Source organism: Oncorhynchus keta, chromosome 28 (genome assembly GCF_023373465.1).
Source record: "Oncorhynchus keta strain PuntledgeMale-10-30-2019 chromosome 28, Oket_V2, whole genome shotgun sequence".
NCBI classification, from domain to species: domain Eukaryota; kingdom Metazoa; phylum Chordata; class Actinopteri; order Salmoniformes; family Salmonidae; genus Oncorhynchus; species Oncorhynchus keta.
Genome location: NC_068448.1, coordinates 7,043,220 through 7,065,174, shown reverse-complemented (window position 1 = coordinate 7,065,174; position 21,955 = coordinate 7,043,220). Strand labels below are relative to the sequence as shown.

At 44.7% G+C, this 21,955-nt stretch overlaps 1 protein-coding gene across 3 annotated transcripts in view; it reads left to right on the top strand.

The window, feature by feature from the left end:
- Positions 1 to 4,074: 4,074 nt before the first annotated feature.
- The window catches only part of LOC118377891 (arginine-glutamic acid dipeptide repeats protein-like), a 670,308-nt gene continuing 652,427 nt past the window's right edge, over positions 4,075 to 21,955 (top strand). For all 3 annotated transcript variants that reach the window (XM_052484576.1, XM_052484574.1, XM_052484575.1), the window contains exon 1: positions 4,075 to 4,398. The gene's annotated coding sequence lies outside the window, so the exon portion shown is untranslated. The remainder of the gene's footprint in view (positions 4,399 to 21,955) is intronic.

The following is a 21,955-nucleotide window of genomic DNA, read 5'->3' as shown; positions in this document are numbered from 1 at the left end:
GCAACATAGGACAGGCAAGACGTAGCATACAGACAGAGCAACATAGGACAAGCAAAGCACAGCATACAGAGCGAGCAACATAGAACAGGCAAGACGTAGCATACAGACCGAGCAACATAGAACAAGCAAGACGTAGCATACAGACAGAGCAATATAGGACAAAAAGCAACAAGACAAAATCCATTAAAAGCAACAGAGTGTTTCCACACCTCATAAGCTACAGACAACAGACAACAGACATCATATGACAGTGTTTGGCAGTGTATTCCAGACATGAGAAGCTCTCACAGAGAAAGCGGATTTACTAAAGGTGCTTTTCCTTAAGGGAACTATACAGACACCTCATGGCAGACCTAGTGGATCTGCTGCCATAGATTTGGATTTTCTGTTGAACAAAAGTACTAAGTGGAGGGGGAGGAGCCAGGCCATTTAGGATCTTGAATACAAGACATACGTCGGAATATTGCACAAGATTTTCCCAACTCAGGAGCTCATGCTTTCTGAGGATGTAATGGTGATGATGGTTATTGGGCTTCCTATCAAGCACTTTGAGAGCCTGTTTGTAGACAGACTGAATGGGTTTTAATGTTGTACAGCAAGCTTGGGCCCAACTAGTCAAGCAGTATGTTAAGTGGGGGAGTATCATAGATTTGAAGTACAGTTTTGCTACCTCTGTAGTCAAACAATTTCGTATAAATCGGAAATGAGCTAGGTTGAATTTTGGTTATTTGAATTACTTTTTTCACCTGCTTTTTAAAAGAGAGGTTGTAATCAAGTATGATGCCAAGGTACTTAAAATCAGATACCACCTGGTGCTTCTCCCCTGACACATAGACATCTGGCTCAGTAGCATCCGTTGACCTCTTTGTGAAGAACATGCAGACAGTTTTTTTCACATTGAGATGCAAATACGAGTCACTGAGCCACTTTGTAACCTGGACCATTACAGTAGTGAGTCACTTTGTAACCTGGACCATTACAGTAGTGAGCCACTTTGTAACCTGGACCATTACAGTAGTGAGTCACTATGTAACCTGGACCATTACAGTAGTGAGTCACTATGTAACCTGGACCATTACAGTAGTGAGTCACTATGTAACCTGGACCATTACAGTAGTGAGTCACTATGTAACCTGGACCATTACAGTAGTGAGTCACTTTGTAACCTGGACCATTACAGTAGTGAGTCACTTTGTAACCTGGACCATTTCAGTAGTGAGTCACTATGTAACCTGGACCATTACAGTAGTGAGTTCTTGTGCAGCTTGTTGTTTGCTCTTTGCACATATATCACCGTATCATCTGCATACATTTGAACTTCAGACCCAGTACAGACAGAAGGCAGATCATTAATGTACAGGCTGAACAGGAGAGGCCTCAGTAGTGACCCTTGGGGAACGCCCACATCATAGCTAAGAGTGGGCAACAGCTCATTGACACACTGAGTTCTGCCTTCAAGGTATGATTTCATCCATCTCAGGGCATTGGGGGAAAAGTTGAACTTGGACAATTAACAGTATCAAAAGCCTTCCTTAGGTCCAGAAACACAGCCCCAACAACACCCCCTTTGTCCATCTTGGACTTCACATTTCAGAAGAAAGCAGTTGGCCATTTCTGTGGAGTGTTTCGCTTTGAAGCCAAACTGCATGGAGTGTAATGTGAAGGGGCTGTTGTTCATGTGGGCTTTCAGTTGCTCTGCTACAGACTTTTCAACAACCTTCGACACCACAGGTAGTATACTAATGGGCCTGTAGTTACTCACGTCAGCTGGGTCACCCGATTTAAAGATGGCCGTTTTTATGGCCGACTTCCATACCCTTGGAAACACCCCCAGACCAATAGATGTGTTGGTGACCTTAGTAATGGGGACAATGAGTGACTCGTTGTAGTTTTTTAAAGAAAGGTAGAGTCCAGCCCAAACACATCTTTGGCTTTAGAGTTCTTTACTGAGCTAATCACCTTGTTCACCTTTGACTCAGAAACCTTCCTCGTGATGAAGACAGGTTGAGTGTCATTTACTAGCCCTGAGCCCAAGAAACTAGTAGACGGGTTCTGTGTCAGTACCCTGTCAGAGTCAATAAAGTAGAAATGGAAGGCTATTGCTATTTCGACTGCATCCTGTGTTAGACTGTTATTCACCATGATTTCTAGTCTTTTTGTAGTGTTACTATGGTCTTTCCCTGTTAACCTTTTTAGATTCTCCCAGATCAATTTAGAATTTCTCTTTGCTTCACTAATTATGTTAATAAAAAAGTTTGCCTTGGCCTGTCTGATTTCTTTCATCACCTTATTTCTCAACATGGTAAACCTACGTCTGCCATGCTCTAATTTGGATTTTAGGGCTGTTTTTAGAGCATAATCTCGTTCTTCCATCAATTTCCAGATTTCTCCATTTAGCCAAGGAAGAGTGTGGAGTGGATTTTCTTTTCTTTAGGAAACCATTTATTGTAGTCTGGATAATTAATTCACTCTTTGGTATTCTGAGCTAATCAGGCTTTCTAACAGTAGAGGTTAAACCTGTTCTTAGAAAGCTTTCTGACTATAAGTGTCAGATTATTATCAGATAGCCCAGTAAACATATTGAATGATTTAGTCATTCTCTCTGGTTTATTACTGAACACCAAATCAATCTGTGTTTTAGCCGCTTGTGTGCGGCTGTCATGAAGCTGCCAACAAACTGTTATTGTGCTGACATTGCTTCCAGAGGCAGTTTGGAACTCGGTAGTGAGTGCTGCAACCGAGTACAGACAATATTTACAAGCTACCTGTTTCAGCACTCAGCAGTCCCTTTCTGTGATTTTGTGTGTTTTACCACTTTGCGTATGGGCCGTTGTTGCTCCAAGATGATTCCACTTCACAATAACAGCACTCACAGTTGGCCAGGGCAGCTCTAGCAGGGCAGAAATTTGACAAACTGAGTTGTTGGAAAGGTGGCATCCTATGATGGTGCCCCGTTGAAAGTCACTGAGCTCTTCAGTAAGGCCATTCTACTGTCAATGTTTGTCTATGGAGATTGCATGGCTTTGTGCTCGATTTCATACACCTGTCAGCAGCGGGTGTGTCTGAAATAGCTGAATCCACTAATTTGAAGTGGTGTCCACATACTTATACCATGTATGTCCAAATCAAAGTGAGAGATTGTCCGCGGTTCTACAAAATGTGTCATATTTTGTGGACATACCAATGGACAGACATTGGGCCTAACATAAATGGTTCTGGTTTGCTGAGAACATAGACATAGAATCTGATTATATTCCTATGGCCGAGATTACAAAAGTTATAATGGCAATTAAAACGCCACCGAAACGATGGCTTTCGCTTTCCACTAGATCTTTGGTTGGGTGATACCCATTTATTGTACTAGATGTGAAAGATAAACAGCATACAGGTTGCTAGCTACCTTGCATATACATGGGTTTACTGTCTTGACTTATGGGCTTAAAAAAGCACCCGTACAAAGATGGTATTCTGTTTTTTTGTGTGTAATGTACCTGTACTAGAACTAGGCCTGTACCCTAACAGGCAGGTAGCCTAGTGGTTAGAGGGTTGGACTTGTTACTGAAAGGTTGCAAGATCAAATCCCCAAATTAACAGGGTAGGGGGGAAAAAAAAAAGTTCAGTTGTTCTGCCCCTGAACAAGGCAGTTAACCCACTGTTCCTAGGCATCATTGACCATAAGTGTATCTTCTTAACTGACTTGCCTAGTTAAATAAAGATAAAATAGACTGTGACAAATAAATATGTTTATCAGCCAAGTTGCTCTTTTGGTTAATGAATAGGTTTTATATCTTGGCTAGTCAATAAATGTTGCTACCTTACTTAGCATAGAAAAAATATCTTATGCAGAGCCGTGTTCGGGTCCATTTGGGTCTATCAGCTGTAATTACATAGACCGGAGACCAGATGACAGGTCCCGGGTCAGGTCTCTGTTATTTGGGATCGGGTGGACCCGTGAAAAACTCGGGTGGTCACGTTATTGGAGTTTCTAATTTCTTCTACAGTAGGTGGCAGTAATTTACCAGTAGATGGAATAAGTATCTCCACATCCGAAAATGAAGAAGAGAAGGTGTCACGCTTTAGTACACCTCTCAAAGATACCGGTTCCTTCTGCTAGTTGTACTCTCACACACTGTGCCTCTTTAGCCAACTGAAGAGAAAATACCCCGACACCGATTACTCCCTACGACATCATTTTATGACAGAATTAATATCAAACGTGGTCAGTTTCGTTTTATAATTAAAAACATCCCACAGTGGCTCGCTAGCTAGGCTAGCTACTCCTGTATTAGCAGCAGCAGCAGCACTTGGCTACCTAGCTAGCTGCCTGAATTATTGTTACTTGTTGTTGTTGCAGTCACATCTCAAACAAATCACAGATGTAGAACAAGCTCTTCAAGGGTAAGTGTTGCAATAGCTGTGGCTATCTAAATTATACTCCTGCTTTTCATGGCCATGAATAATAAAGGGCGTAATGTTCATAAAAATAAGGTACCTTAGCTTAGTTAGCAATTTTTTTTATTTATTATTATTTTTTTTTTAGCTTTTATCACGTATTGGCTTGATTGGGGTGTCGTTGGTAACGATGACAACGAACTGTTTAATCAAGTCGACGGTTTGCTAACAGTTTGCTAGTGAACACAACGTTAGCTAGCCATCAATCAAAGGCAACGATTGCCTTGAGATTATCGGATGATCCTATGCTATTGTCACACTGACGATTAGCTAACGTTACCTCAAGCACAAATGTTATCTCTAACCAAGTCAGTGCAGTTAGCTAACGTTGCAAATTCAACTCCACCAGAGACAGGCTAACGTTAGCAACTGCTGGTAGCAAGCTCGCTAACCATATGCTGCACCTGCCAGTTGTTAGCTAACAAGCAAGCTAGTTATGCTAACTAACATAGTTAGCTAACTAGCTACCCAGAAACATGATGTTACTGTTAGCAAACAAGTTAGTCATTCAAAGCAACTTACTAGCAACACTTGAAAGGTTTTGTTTGACTAGCTGACCAAATTTGTAAGGTGAGCTCGCTAACTTCGGATAATTAACGTTAGTTGTTTGCACTTTGAATAACTCGGCTAATTTGCTAGCTAACAATGATATTGTTAAGGACTGTCAAGGAGATGGCTTGGTTTTAGCTTCTAGACAAGTCTCTTTCGCTTCCAAACTGTTAATGAAATCTGTGAATTCAGATACTGAGCCACCATTTAAATACAATCGATGCTTCAGGATAAGAGTTGGTATCTAACTAGCTTACTAGTTAGCTAATACATATTTGTTGCGCAAACAATGCGTTAATAAATTATAACTTATTATTTCCTGAACAGCAGCAGTGTTGTCAAAGAATAATTCAAACTCAACCTGTTGTTTTTCAATGCTTTGTGATGTTTGTCCTGAATGTTGCTATAATTTGGCAAGTTAAGTATCATTGTTATGTGTTTGATTTGAAAGCTGTTCTGCATATGTGTAGCTTACTGTTCTCAACATATGGATCAAATGAACTTTTTTTTGCTATTGAATGTCTGTTACTCTACCGTACTATGAGTTTTTACAAACTGAGTATTGGATCTTCATACTGTCATACTGTGGACACTGTATTGATTTGCCTGTCAATTTATTTTAGCACTGTCTCCCAGTGCTCTCAGAGTACAGTGATTGTGAAACCACTGCTACTCAGTTGCCATAGCATATAAGACTGATGGAGATTTCACCACAAGCAGTGAATGATAATGGGGTACTGTCTGGGACCATTCTGTTCAGTAGAACACACACACACACACACACACACACACACACACACACACACATCAAATAGGCATACGATGTACTGTCTACCGTTGCACAAGGCATTTTCTTGGGTTAGCTTGGATGGCTGCTGACAGAATAGGGAGTTATCTGACGAGTGTCAATGTCTGGAGAGAAGAACACTTTACATTCACCCAAGAGAGTCATTTGGAAATGTTTAAGGATTGATTTAAGCAGGGAATGGCAGCTGGGAGAGTAGGGAATGATGTGTAGCGTACATCTGGAAGGCTTTTCCTATGAAGTGTGTGTCAGACTGACTGAGTGAAGTAAGGATCCCTTGTGAGTGCCTGGTTGCCTAAGTCTCCACTGTGCTGCTGTGGCACATCTTTGTTGGTTTATTTGTCAATAGGCAGGATGGATGGATGGATGGGGGGGGATTCAGTCAGTGTTTATATGTTGCATTCGTATGCAACCAGGCAGTGTGTGTGTGTGTGTGTGTGTGTGTGTGTTTGCCTAGATCTCTCTTCAGAAACATCTCCTCAGCACCTATTATCTTGGAAAACAGCATTATGTTTAGTCTCGGTGGAAGTCGACAGTGAGTTAGAGAGTTGCAGTGAAAGAGGTCATCATATATCCTCTAGGGTTGGGCATGTATCCAGATTTTCATACCGTTTCTGTAGGCAGGGTAGCCTAGTGGTTAGAGCGTTGGACTAGTAACCGAAAGGTTGCAAGTTCGAATCCCTGAGCTGACAAGGTACAAATCTGTCGTTCTGCCCCTGAACAGGCAGTTAACCCACTGTTCCAAGGCCGTCATTGAAAATAAGAATTTGTTCTTAACTGACTTGTCTAGTAAAATTAAAAATTAAAAAATACTGTATTACCGAAAAAAATAAAATAAATAAACACACAAAACAATTTTGGCAACGGGGATATTGATCCGGGAGTGGATTGAATGTCTTGGCTGTAATCAAGAAGCTTGATGCTGTTGTCCAGCCAATGAGGTAGCAAATCAAATATATAGCTGGATCCCCGGTGTCCAGCCAATGAGGTAGCAAACCAAATACATAGCTGGATCCCCGGTGTCCAGCCAATGAGGTAGCAAACTAAATGTGTAGCTGGATCCCTGAGCTGAATATCATTTATTTGCCACATCTCAGGTTTCTTATAGTTTATACTGAACTTATAGTTTTATAAGCAGTGGCATAGCACACACCCCCACAGCCAAATGTCCCCCCTCGAAGAAAATCATGAATTACCCCAGTATACGGTATAACGCCAAACGCCTAATCCAATATCTGTGGTTTTGAAATTGAAGGAGTCCTTTTAAAAACATTTTTTAAAAACATTTCTAGTTAGTTTTCTTCTTTGGGATTTGACGAATCCCTGTACTTTGTGACAACTGGTTATAAAAAGGCCTTCATGTTACATTCAGGTTACATTTGATTAGTGTGCTATTTCTCCATTGAAACGTTGTCGTTGTAACGTATGACGTAAGATGATACAGGTGTGATTGGGTGTGTGTGTGTGTGTGGGGGGGGGCGGGGATGCAGTTGCTTAACGGGATATTATTTTTGTGCTAGTTTGCTGTACTCCAGTATTGATTCCTTTATAGCGTGTTCTCCGTCTTCTTTTTAAATAGGCAGTCAATTTTAGTTTTGTCTTCTCTTTATCTCCATGACTAATTAAAATGTGTGTTTTCATGGCTCTCTCTCTCCTCTCTCTGCAACAGACACACGGTGAGCAATATGTTTGGAACATTGAATCGCAATAAAATCACAGCATCGAATCGCAAAACATTTAGAATCGTGAGAATCGCAATGCATATCGTATCGGCACCTAAGTATCGTGATAACATCGTATCGTGAGGTTCCTGGTAATTCCCAGTCCTAGTTAATGCATCAGAGGATCGCCTGCATACAATTTCAGTGCTAGGTTTCTTAGATGGCTTATTTATTAGCAGTGAATTGTGCCATGGCCAGCTTCTATCACCAGTCGTACACTAACTGTGCTTCAGAGGGACTACCTCTACACACAAGACTGCACTTGATATTTTAAGGACTGGTTGATCTGTCTTAATAATCTATTTTTGTTTCCTTTTTTTTTCGCCCTCTGTGTCTAGTGTTTTGATATCTATTTCATTGTTATCTGCCTGGTAACATTGTTACCTTGTAGGACAATGTTCCTTTGTCCAGAGAATTTTCAGTGTTCCCTCAAAGTGCTCTTGATGGGGCCATTCATGTGCTGAACATTCATTAAAAAGAACCATCTGTCAGCTTACTGACAGGCAGGCAGCATGTGATGCTCTCACAACAATTCAAGCAGGCTTCTGTCCTGTCTGTCTGTCCTGTCTGTCTGTCTGTCTGTCTGTCTGTCTGTCTGTCTGTCTGTCTGTCTGTCTCTGTCTCTGTCTCTGTCTGTCTCTGTCTCTGTCTCTGTCTCTGTCTCTGTCTCTGTCTCTGTCTCTGTCTCTGTCTCTGTGTCTGTGTCTGTCGTACCAACAACCAGAGTAATTGGCTGTTGCAGTGCTTCTCATGTGGTGCTTTAAGATACTGGGCTGACACACAGGCTGCGGCACACTGGCAGGAATGAGACCAAGAAAGTGAGACACACAGACACTCTCTCTCTCATTTTTCTACTCCAGCCAGACAGCACTGACATGGTGAATACATAATGTGTAGCCTGTCAGCTACCCTTCACCTCTCATAACATGAGTACAGACGAGGCACGCCGGCTCTAGATGGATCATCCCATCTCGTCTTTGTTTGACAAAGCACCTCTGTTGTGTTGCACTACTATGGCTATCAGATACTATCAGCACTATTCTACCCATGTTAACAATTCAGGAACCTCTTTACCAACAAAGAGGTTATGTTTGGCCTCTGTGGTACAAGATGATGGAATCTGTTTGGCTATTTTTCTCTCCCAGAAAGCTCACTAAGGATGGTCTTATCTTTTCCAGGGTTTTTCCTAGCTTGTTTTTTTTGCAGTGATACCGATCAGTCTACCAATGTGGGCTAGTGCATTACTGTAATAACTAGTTGGTATCTGAACGGCTACCTGCCTATATCCCAATGTATGCTATGCTGACAGTTATCAGGAATTTGGGCTATTGTTTTGTTTGATCAACAAATCTCTCAGTAAACGGGTGTTTTTTCCATTCAATGTGCCGTTTTGCCTCTTGATTCAAAAGAAGACTCTATCCGGAGGATTGGTGAGCACAGCCAGGCGAGAGGAACCACTGTTTTGTACCAAAGAGCTGATTTTTAAAAACGGAGATTGCCCCATGCAATGACACAGCGTGACACTAGGCACTAGCGGTGCAGCTAAAAACACACTCGGCACAATGAACACCGGTGTCTTAGAATTCACCCCCTTGCAGGGCTGGAATAACAAACCATAGGCCCCGGGGACTGTTGATTGATTTCATTCCATTATATGCCTATTGTTACTGTACAATATGTGTTGTTGATAAAGGAATGGGATCAGAGGCGGTGTTTACATTAGGAGAATCTGATTTCCACTGTAACAACACACCTTTTATAATGAAGCATTCTGTGCATCATCACATTTGCAGACCTATGTAAGAGAGCCTACTATTTTTAATGGGGTGAGTAGATAGTCCCCTCTACTGTAGTGTAGTCTGGGACACTAGAATGATCAGGGCTTCCCCTCTACTGTAGTGTAGTCTGGGACACTAGAATGATCAGGGCTTCTCCTCTACTGTAGTGTAGTCTGGGACACTAGAATGATCAGGGCTTCTCCTCTACTGTAGTGTAGTCTGGGACACTAGAATGATCAGGGTTTCTCCTCTACTGTAGTGTAGTCTGGGACACTAGAATGATCAGGGCTTCTCCTCTACTGTAGTGTAGTCTGGGACACTAGAATGATCAGGGCTTCCCCTCTACTGTAGTGTAGTCTGGGACACTAGAATGATCAGGGCTTCTCCTCTACTGTAGTGTAGTCTGGGACACTAGAATGATCAGGGCTTCTCCTCTACTGTAGTGTAGTCTGGGACACTAGAATGATCAGGGCTTCCCCTCTACTGTAGTGTAGTCTGGGACACTAGAATGATGAGGGCTTCTCCTCTACTGTAGTGTAGTCTGGGACACTAGAATGATGAGGAGGGCTTCTCCTCTACTGTAGTGTAGTCTGGGACACTAGAATGATGAGGAGGGCTTCTCCTCTACTGTAGTGTAGTCTGGGACACTAGAATGATGAGGAGGGCTTCTCCTCTACTGTAGTGTAGTCTGGGACACTAGAATGATCAGGCCTTCTCCTCTACTGTAGTGTAGTCTGGGACACTAGAATGATCAGGGCTTCTCCTCTACTGTAGTGTAGTCTGGGACACTAGAACGAGGGCTTCTCCTCTACTGTAGTGTAGTCTGGGACACTAGAATGATGAGGAGAAGAAAAACAACTATTTTACTAGAAAACATTGTCGCTCCTCGCTGCTACTCGTGCCAATGCCTACCAGCAGCGTACTTCTCTGAGTAAAAGGCATTGTGTTAAACATCGCTCTGTCAAGCCTTTGACTATGTAATGGCCAGCCCTTTCATTACCCGTGTAAGAGGGGGGGAGAAGTGAGTTTCTTTGAACTCTTCCCAATATAGTGCACTACTTTTGACCAGAGCCCTCGTGCACTACTTTCGACCAGAGCCCTCGTGCACTACTTTCGACCAGAGCCCTCGTGCACTACTTTCGACCAGAGCCCTCGTGCACTACTTTCGACCAGAGCCCTCGTGCACTACTTTCGACCAGAGCCCTCGTGCACTACTTTCGAACAGAGCCCTCGTGCACTACTTTCGACCAGAGCCCCCGTGCACTACTTTTGACCAGAGCCCTCGTGCACTACTTTCGACCAGAGCCCCCGTGCACTACTTTTGACCAGAGCCCTTGTGCACTACTTTCGACCAGAGCCCCCGTGCACTACTTTTGACCAGAGCCCTTGTGCACTACATAGGGAATAGGGTGCCAGTAGGACCACATACTGTGTGCAGCTCTGTGGATAATGGAGGTCAGGTTAAGTCATTATTGACTTATTCACACACAGACACACACACCGATCTCTCTCACACTCACACACACCGATCTCTCTCTCACACACACACACCAATCTTTCATACATCCACACACAAACATATATCTCACACACACCGATCTCTCACACGTACACACACAAACATATATCTCACACACACCGATCTCTCTTCTCTCTCTCTCACACACACCCATCTCTCTCACACACACACACACACACACACACACAAACAGATATCTCACACACACCGATCTCGCTCTCTCTCTCTCTCGCTCTCTCTCACACACACCGCTCTCTCACACGTACACACACAAACAGATATCTCACACACACCGATCTCTCTTCTCTCTCTCACACATACACCGATCTCTCACACACACACACACACACACACAAACAGATATCTCACACACACCGATCTCGCTCTCTCTCTCTCTCGCTCTCTCTCACACACACCGCTCTCTCACACGTACACACACAAACCGATATCTCACACACACCGATCTCTCTTCTCTCTCTCTCTCTCTCACACACACCGATCTCTCACACACACACACACACACACACACACACACACACACACACACACACACACACACACACCGCTCTCTCACACGTACACACACAAACAGATATCTCACACACACCGATCTCTCACACGTACACACACAAACATATATCTCACACACACCGATCTCTCTTCTCTCTCTCTCTCACACACACCGATCTCTCTCACACACACACACACACACACACACACACACACACACAAACAGATATCTCACACACACCGATCTCGCTCTCTCTCTCTCTCTCTCTCTCTCGCTCTCTCTCACACACACCGCTCTCTCACACGTACACACACAAACCGATATCTCACACACACCGATCTCTCTTCTCTCTCTCTCTCTCTCTCTCACACACACCGATCTCTCACACACACACACACACACACACACACACACACACACGCTCTCTCACACGTACACACACAAACAGATATCTCACACACACCGATCTCTCTTCTCTCTCTCACACACACACCGATCTCTCACACACACACACACCGATCTCTCACACACACACACACACTATTGCTTTTCGTCCTCTCTGGTAATGGCTCCTCCAATGTACAGTACCAGTCAAGAGTGTGGACACACCTTCTCATTCCAGGGTTTTGTCTTTATTTTGACTACTACCTACGGCTGTAGAATAATAGTGAAGTCATCAAAACTATGAAATAACACTCATGGTATCATGTAGTAACCAAAGAAGTGTTAAACAAATCAACATATATATATATATATGTTATATTTGAGATTCTTCAAAATAGACACCCTTTGCCTTGATGACAGCTTTGCACACTCTTGAAATTCTCTCAACCTGCTTCATGAGGTAGTGACCTGGAATGCATTTAAATTAACAGGGTGTGCCTTGTTAAAAGTTAATTTGTGGAATTTATGTCCTTAATGCGTTTGAGCCAATCAGTTGTGTTGTGACAAGGTATGGATGGTATACAGAAGATAGCCCTATTTGGTAAAAGACCAAGTCCATATTATGGCAAGAACAGCTCAAATAAGCAAAGAGAAACGACAGTCCATCATTATTTTAAGACATGAAGGTCAGTCAATGTGGAACATTTCAAAAACTTAAAGTGCAGTCGAAAAAACGATCAAGCGCAATGATGACTGGCTCTCATGAGGACCGCCACAGGAAAGGAAGACCCAGAGTTACCTCTGCTGCAGAGGATAAATTCAATAGTTAACTGCACCTCAGATAGCAGCCCAAATAAATGCTTCATAGAGTTAAAGTAACAGAAACCTCTCAACATGTAACTTGTAAGTCGCTCTGGATAAGAGCGTCTGCTAAATGACTTAAATGTAATGTAATGTAACATCAACTGTTCAGAGGAGACTGCGTGAATCAGGCCTTCATGGTCCAATTGCTGCAAATAAACCACTACTAAAGGACACCAAGAAGAAGAACAGACTTGCTTGGGACAAGAAACAAGAGCAATGGACATTAGACCGGTGGAAATCTGTTCTTTGATCTGAGTCCAAATGTGAGATTTTTTGGTTCCAACCGCCGGGTCTTTGTGAGAAGCAGAGTAGGTGAATGGATGATCTCCACATGTGTGGTTCCCACCGTGAAGCATGGAGGAGGAGGTGTGGGGGTGCTTTGCTGGTGACACTGTCTGTGATTTATTTAGAATTCAAGGCACACTTAGCCAGCATGGCTACCACCGCATTCTGCAGCGATACGACATCTGGTTTGGGCTTTGTGGGACTATCATTTGTTTTTCAACAGGACAATGACCCAAAACACACTTCCAGGCTGTTTAAAGGCTATTTCACCAAGAAGCAGAGTGATGGAATACTGCATCAGATGACCTGGCCTCCACAATCACCTGACCTCAACCCAATTGAGATGGTTTGGGATGAGTTGGACCGTAGAGTGAAAGAAAAGCAGCCAACAAGTGCTCAGCATATGTGGGAACTCCTTTAAAACTGTTGGAAAAGCATTCCAGGTGAAGCTGGTTGAGAATTTAAATTTTACCTTTTTAACTAGGCAAGTCCGTTAAGAACAAATTTGTATTTTCAATGACGGCCTAGGAACAGTGGGTTAACTGCCTGTTCAGGGGCAGAACGACAGATGTGTACCTTGTCAGCTCGGGGATTTGAACTTGCAACCAAGAGTGTGCAAAGCTGTCATCAAGGCAAAGGAAGGCTACACTTTTTTGGTTGCTACATTATTCCATATGTGTTATTTAATAGTTTTGATGTCTTAAATATTATTGTACAATTTAGAAAATAGTAAAAAATAAAGAAAAACCCTTGAATGAGTCGGTTAGTCCAAACTTTTGACTGGTTCTGGATGTACATGTGGTTGGTGAAGCACAGCAGTGCTATCTAATGCATCCATTTGTAATAAATCTTTCTCCTCAAGCTGTTGATGTGCAGGCAGCAATACTCGACTCAGTAAAGAGGATCATACCGCTTCCACTCTGACTAGGGAAAACCTGTTGGCTCGACAGATTGCTGGGCATATCACCATCCTATCACTGAATGAAATGGAGTGCGCTTTTTTTAAAAGCACTGCAACGTTTAGGCTTTGGGCAAGAGTCTGTTTGGGCAAGAGTCTGTTTGGGCAAGAGTCTGTTTGGGCAAGAGTCTGTTTGGGCAAGAGTCTGTTTGGGCAAGAGTCTGTTTGGGCAAGAGTCTGTTTGGGCAAGAGTCTGTCTGGGCAAGAGTCTGTCTGGGCAAGAGTCTGTCTGGGCAAGAGTCTGTCTGGGCAAGAGTCTGTCTGGGCAAGAGTCTGTCTGGGCAAGAGTCTGTCTGGGCAAGAGTCTGTCTGGGCAAGAGTCTGTCTGGGCAAGAGTCTGTCTGGGCAAGAGTCTGTTTATATTAGTCGGTGATGTTCTCTTTAGATATAAAGTACTTTTAACATTTTTAGTACTTTTAACATTTTAGTAATTTATCCATTAGATATGTCTCTTAATCCCTGTTTTATATCTAAATGAATAAAGCTGAGCAAATGACAAGGTTCCAGACTAATACATAGGGTTGACTAGCATTAGAACGAGAGGAGAAACGCCCCATGGTTATCATATATAAACCAGACTAATACATAGGGTTGACTAGCACTAGAACGAGAGGAGAAACGCCCCATGGTTATCATATATACCAGACTAATACATAGGGTTGACTAGCATTAGAACGAGAGGAGAAACACCCCATGGTTATCATATATAAACCAGACTAATACATAGGGTTGACTAGCACTAGAACGAGAGGAGAAACGCCCCATGGTTATCATATATATCAGACTAATACATAGGGTTGACTAGCACTAGAACGAGAGGAGAAACGCCCCATGGTTATCATATATAAACCAGACTAATACATAGGGTTGACTAGCACTAGAACGAGAGGAGAAACACCCCATGGTTATCATATATAAACCAGACTAATACATAGGGTTGACTAGCACTAGAACGAGAGGAGAAACGCCCCATGGTTGTCATATATAAATCACGATCAAGCTGATATTGGTTTTAATACGCCAGTCGATTATATTTTTTCCAAGAGAATGCAGTATGCTGGGCTCTATCGAGGCTATGTAGCTAGCTCCAAAGAAATAGAATTGGGCTATTATTGGGATTTCCACAATCTAATAATTATATTTCTGACTAGTTTTTAGAAAGCACAGCTTTATCATTAAAACTGTGTAGCTGTAGCCTGGTAAATTTGTGAGAGAGGAATTCAGTCTGGTTTAACCAGGCTAATCTAGCTAGCTCCATAGAAATCAGGCTGCTAATTGGGCTTTCCCTGATCTAGTCATTCTATTTCTATGAATGATTCAGTAGCTCCTAACCACCAAGGTCGTTTTCTGCATGCAGTAGGCTAATTCTACACGGAGTCTACAAAACATTATGGCACGTTGTTGACACTCAAACCGGTGCACCTGGCACCTCCTACCATTCAAAGACACTTCAATATTTTGTCTTGCCCATTCACCCTCTGAAGGGCACACGTACACAATCCATGTCTCAATTGTCTCAAGGCTTAAAACTCCTTCTTTAACCCGTCTCCCCCCCTTCATCTACACTGATTTGAAGTGGATTTAACACGTGACATTAATAAGGGATCATATCTTTCACCTGGATTCACCTGGTCTGTCTGTCATGGTAAGAGCAGGTGTTATGGCAACAGTTTAGTGTTTTGCTTCACAACAGACTGTAGGGGAACACCAGAGACCTCCCCCTCCCCACTCTGCTAGCAACCATATGGGCCATACTAATTATGCTTTTCGCCAACCATTCTCACTGATCCCACCAGGGATTTGGTTAAGTGCTGTGAGTTGTATAGCTGTAATGTCACCACCAGCACCGGGCTAGCTTTCCACACACACACACACACACACACACACTAACCGCTAGCTGCTCTGCTCATGGAAAACATAATGCTGCCAGAAGAGAAGACTGTCCAAGTCAACACAGTTATTGATTTGAGGAAAATGAAAGCGTCTCTTTAAAAGCAGTTGGTTGAATCCGATGCAGTTTGAGCTGGTGCCTCTCAGACCACTGTTTATACGACAAACATTATTACACTGTGGATGTGTGAATGAATCGGTAACTAATCATATGTCTTTTCAGTGGTGTATCATCGTGGCCGTTGTCTATTAGCGTACTGTCTGATTTTTTTATTTGAACCAGAAGAGGGATATTTGTATTTATCCTAGTATAATTCTTACCAATGAAGCCTACACTGAGAAACCATATTTTAATATGTTCTTTAAATTAAAGAACCCTATTTAATTCCATCTGTTCTGTGGTGCGACCGAGTGTGCGTCCCAAACTGAACCCTATTCCCTATGTAGTGCACTACTTTTGACCAGGGCTTAGGTCAAAAGTAGTGCACTTTACAGCAAAATAGGGTTCTTTTTGGGACAGGGACAGAGACATGCGTTCGATCAAGATGTTTAATTAGAAAAGCCGACGTGTCATCCATGATGCTTGCTGTTACCTCAGAGATCTCTAGGAAATGGTTTGAAGTGCTATGTGTGACTGAGCTTAAATGCCTCTCTGTGTGTCTCTAATGCTTCTTTAGTTGTGTGTAATCATTTACAAAGGCTTAACGTCTGTGTGTCTGTCTGTGTGTCTGTCTGTGTTTCTGTCTGTGTGTCTGTCTGTGTGTGTGTGTGTGTGTGTGTGTGTGTGTGTGTGTCTCTGTCTGTCTGTGTGTCTCTGTCTGTCTGTCTGTGTGTCTCTGTCTGTCTCTGTGTGTCTGTGTGTCTGTCTCTCTGTGTGTCTGTGCGTCTGTCTCTGTGTCTGTGTGTGTCTCTCTGTGTCTGTGTGTCTCTCTGTGTCTGTGTGTCTCTCTGTGTCTGTGTGTCTCTCTCTCTGTGTGTCTCTCTCTCTGTGTCTCTCTCTCTGTGAGTCTCTCTCTCTGTGTGTCTCTCTCTCTGTGTGTCTCTCTCTCTGTGTGTCTCTCTCTCTGTGTGTCTCTCTCTCTGTGTGTCTCTCTCTCTGTGTGTCTCTCTCTCTGTGTGTCTGTCTCTCTGTGTGTCTGTCTCTCTGTGTGTCTGTCTCTCTGTGTGTCTGTCTCTCTGTGTGTCTGTCTCTCTGTGTGTCTGTCTCTCTGTGTGTCTGTCTCTCTGTGTGTCTGTCTCTCTGTGTGTCTGTCTCTCTGTGTGTCTGTCTCTCTGTGTGTCTGTGTGTCTGTCTCTTTGTCTGTCTGTGTGTCTGTCTGTCTGTGTGTCTGTGTCTGTCTCTCTGTGTGTCTGTCTGTCTGTGTGTCTGTGTCTGTCTCTCTCTGTGTCTCTCTCTGTGTCTGTCTGTGTGTCTGTCTCTCTGTGTGTCTGTCTCTCTGTGTGTCTGTCTCTCTGTGTGTCTGTCTCTCTCTGTCTGTCTCTCTCTGTGTCTGTCTCTCTCTGTGTCTGTCTCTCTCTGTGTGTCTGTCTGTCTCTCTGTGTGTCTGTCTGTCTCTCTGTGTGTCTGTCTGTCTCTCTGTGTGTCTGTCTGTCTCTCTGTGTGTCTGTCTGTCTCTCTGTGTGTCTCTGTCTGTCTCTCTGTGTGTCTCTGTCTGTCTCTCTGTGTGTCTCTGTCTGTCTCTGTGTGTCTGTCTCTCTGTGTGTCTGTCTGCCTGTCTCTCTGTGTGTCTGTCTGCCTGTCTCTCTGTGTGTCTGTCTGCCTGTCTCTCTGTGTCTGCCTGTCTCTCTGTGTCTGCCTGTCTCTCTGTGTCTGTCTGTCTGTCTGTCTCTCTGTGTGTCTGTCTGTGTGTCTCTCTGTGTGTCTCTCTGTGTGTCTCTCTCTCTGTGTGTCTCTCTCTCTGTGTGTCTCTCTCTCTGTGTGTCTCTCTCTCTGTGTGTCTCTCTCTCTGTGTGTCTCTCTCTCTGTGTGTCTTTCTCTCTGTGTGTCTCTCTCTCTCTGTGTCTCTCTCTCTCTGTGTCTCTCTCTCTCTGTGTCTCTCTCTCTGTGTGTCTCTCTCTCTGTGTGTCTCTCTCTCTGTGTGTCTCTCTCTCTGTGTGTCTGTCTGTGTGTCTCTCTGTGTGTCTCTCTGTGTGTCTCTCTGTGTGTCTCTCTGTGTGTCTCTCTGTGTGTCTCTCTGTGTGTCTCTCTGTGTGTCTCTCTGTGTGTCTGTCTCTCTGTGTGTCTGTCTGTCTGTCTGTGTGTCTCTGTCTCTCTGTCTGTCTCTGTCTGTCTCTGTCTGTCTGTCTCTCTGTGTGTCTGTCTGTCTGTCTGTCTCTCTGTGTGTCTGTCTCTCTGTGTGTCTGTCTCTCTGTGTGTGTCTGTCTGTCTGTCTGTCTGTCTGTCTGTCTGTCTCTCTGTGTGTGTCTGTCTGTCTGTCTGTCTGTCTGTCTCTCTGTGTGTGTCTGTCTGTCTGTCTGTCTCTCTGTGTGTCTGTCTGTCTGTCTCTGTGTGTCTGTCTGTCTCTCTGTGTGTCTGTCTCTGTGTGTCTGTCTGTCTGTCTCTCTGTGTGTCTGTCTGTCTGTCTCTCTGTGTGTCTGTCTGTCTCTGGCAGGTAGCCTAGTGGTTAGAGGCAGGTAGCCTAGTGGTTAGAGGCAGGTAGCCTAGTGGTTAGAGGTTAAAGATGAGCTTTCCTGCAACAATATTTTGTTGAAATGCAATTTGATCTCTGGGAAATGAAGCCTACCAATTGCACCTAAAAAAAAGTTGTATTTTTTTTTTTACATTTAAATTTAGGATTCACATGATTCAATAAATATATTACCCAACATCTGATTTGAACCAACCTTGTTCCTACCATTGAATAAGACTCATTGATTTAATATAATAATCAAAAGCCGCCCGCCCTCCACACCCCATACCAATCCCATCCCAACAATCAGTGTCAGTTCTCTACCTGACCAGTAGTAGTATGTAGCTGCGGCTCGGGAGTATTGATGTGGTGGTATTAGTAGTAGGAAAAGCAGCATCTAGTGGGAAAAACCTGGCACTTTCACACTAATTTATGGTAAATAATGGAATTGACTTCAATGGCTAATTTCTTTGAACAAAGAGAATAAAAACATCACCTGATTCACAGGGAATTACATGACATAGTATGGAGAAGCAATACTCCAAGCCACAGCTCCATACTACTAGTTAGACTGATACTGTATACTGGTTGTTGGGGTTGGTGTGGGGCGGGTCTGGGGGTGGCTTTTAGTAATTGTATTGGATTCCTCATGTCTTACATTGTTAGGAATAATTATGGTCCAAATCGGATGTTCGATACTATATTTATTGACATTTATATGAATCGTTATATATATATTATTATATGAATATATGTTATTATATGAATACATTTTAAATGGCCAATTTCGTTGCAATCAATACGTTTAAAAAAAGAGATCGAAATATATTTCAACAAAATGTTAAAGGAATTCTAATCATATCAATTTCTAACTACAGAAACAATTTCAACACAATCCTCTTGTGCTTTTTTGAGTTGGAACAATCCTTTTTAAACACTACACAATCAAACTGGGCACATCTAGCTCTGCCAGTGCCTCGCTGCAAAACAAAGGAGGTTTGTTGTTGAAAAGAAAAGAGCCTCTTTGTGTTCTGGCTAACAGTTTTCTTGTAAAGATTGACATTTCTGTTGGCTGCGTTACTGTTAATCAGCAGGATCTGCCCTTAATAAAGCAGAGAGAGAGAGGGTGGGATGAAGAGAGAGGAAGAGAGAGGGAGGGATGAAGAGAGAGGGAGGGATGAAGAGAGAGGAAGAGAGAGGGAGGGATGAAGAGAGAGGGAGGGATGAAGAGAGAGGGGGAGGGAGTGAATGGAGGAGAGAAGAATCCTCATCTCTCCTCCATCAATCAACCCTTTATTCCTAAATTCCTGTTTCTCTCTCTCTCTCTTTCCTCTCTCTACCTCTGCTCTCTCCCTCTCCTCTCTCTACCCTGTCTCTCTACTCTCTCTTTCCTCTCTCTACCTCTGCTCTCTCCCTCTCCTCTCTCTACCCTGTCTCTCTACCTCTGCTCTCTCCCTCTCCTCTCTTTACCCTCTCTCTACTCTCTCTTTCCTCTCTCTACCTCTGCTCTTTCCCTCTCCTCTCTTTACCCTGTCTCTCTACTCTCTCTTTCCTCTCTCTACCTCTACTCTCTCACTCTCCTCTCTTTACCCTGTCTCTCTACTCTCTCTTTCCTCTCTCTACCTCTACTCTCTCACTCTTTTCTCTTTACCCTGTCTCTCTACTCTCTCTTTCCTCTCCCCCGTCTCTCGGTCTCTCTCCCCCTCGCTCCAAAATGAAGCAACAGAAGCGCTAATTAACAGATGAATGAGAAGGGCGTCTGACTACATCAACGTTGCTGGCTGTCCCCTCACCAGGCTACACCACACTACTCTATAGAAGACACTGTAGCTACGCTAGCCTGCTGATACTGTAGCTACGCTAGCCTGCTGATACTGTAGCTACGCTAGCCTGCTGATACTGTAGCTACGCTAGCCTGCTGATACTGTAGCTACGCTAGCCTGCTGATACTGTAGCTACGCTAGCCTGCTGATACTGTAGCTACGCTAGCCTGCTGACACTGTAGCTACGCTAGCCTGCTGACACTGTAGCTACGCTAGCCTGCTGACACTGTAGCTACGCTAGCCTGCTGACACTGTAGCTACGCTAGCCTGCTGACACTGTAGCTACGCTAGCCTGCTGATACTGTAGCTACGCTAGCCTGCTGACACTGTAGCTACGCTAGCCTGCTGACACTGTAGCTACGCTAGCCTGCTGACACTGTAGCTACGCTAGCCTGCTGACACTGTAGCTACGCTAGCCTGCTGATACTGTAGCTACGCTAGCCTGCTGATACTGTAGCTACGCTAGCCTGCTGACACTGTAGCTACGCTAGCCTGCTGACACTGTAGCTACGCTAGCCTGCTGACACTGTAGCTACGCTAGCCTGCTGACACTGTAGCTACGCTAGCCTGCTGACACTGTAGCTACGCTAGCCTGCTGACACTGTAGCTACGCTAGCCTGCTTTGACACTGTAGCTACGCTAGCCTGCTGACACTGTAGCTACGCTAGCCTGCTGACACTGTAGCTACGCTAGCCTGCTGACACTGTAGCTACGCTAGCCTGCTGACACTGTAGCTACGCTAGCCTGCTGACACTGTAGCTACGCTAGCCTGCTGACACTGTAGCTACGCTAGCCTGCTGACACTGTAGCTACGCTAGCCTGCTGACACTGTAGCTACGCTAGCCTGCTGACACTGTAGCTACGCTAGCCTGCTGACACTGTAGCTACGCTAGCCTGCTGACACTGTAGCTACGCTAGCCTGCTGACACTGTAGCTACGCTAGCCTTCTGATACTGTAGCTACGCTAGCCTGCTGATACTGTAGCTACGCTAGCCTGCTGATACTGGTGCCTTTTCCTCCTCCTCCCCACGGCTCTGTCCCTTCCTCCTCCCCACTGCTCTGTCCCTTCCTCCTCCTCCCCACGGCTCTGTCCCTTCCTCCTCCTCCCCACGGCTCTGTCCCTTCCTCCTCCTCCCCACGGCTCTGTCCCTTCCTCCTCCTCCTCCCCCGGCTCTGTCCCTTCCTCCTCATCCTCCAATCGGCTCTGTCCCTTCCTCCTCCTCCTCCACACGGCTCTGTCCCTTCCTCCTCCTCCTCCACACGGCTCTGTCCCTTCCTCCTCCTCCTCCACACGGCTCTGTCCCTTCCTCCTCCTCCTCCACACGGCTCTGTCCCTTCCTCCTCCTCCTCCTCCACACGGCTCTGTCCCTTCCTCCTCCTCCTCCTCCCACACGGCTCTGTCCCTTCCTCCTCCTCCTCCTCCACACGGCTCTGTCCCTTCCTCCTCCTCCACACGGCTCTGTCCCTTCCTCCTCCTCCACACGGCTCTGTCCCTTCCTCCTCCTCCACACGGCTCTGTCCCTTCCTCCTCCTCCCCCGGCTCTGTCCCTTCCTCCTCCTCCCCCCGGCTCTGTCCCTTCCTCCTCCTCCCCCGGCTCTGTCCCTTCCTCCTCCTCCCCCCGGCTCTGTCCCTTCCTCCTCCTCCCCCCGGCTCTGTCCCTTCCTCCTCCTCCACCCGGCTCTGTCCCTTCCTCCTCCTCCCCCCGGCTCTGTCCCTTCCTCCTCCTCCCCCCGGCTCTGTCCCTTCCTCCTCCTCCACACGGCTCTGTCCCTTCCTCCTCCTCCACACGGCTCTGTCCCTTCCTCC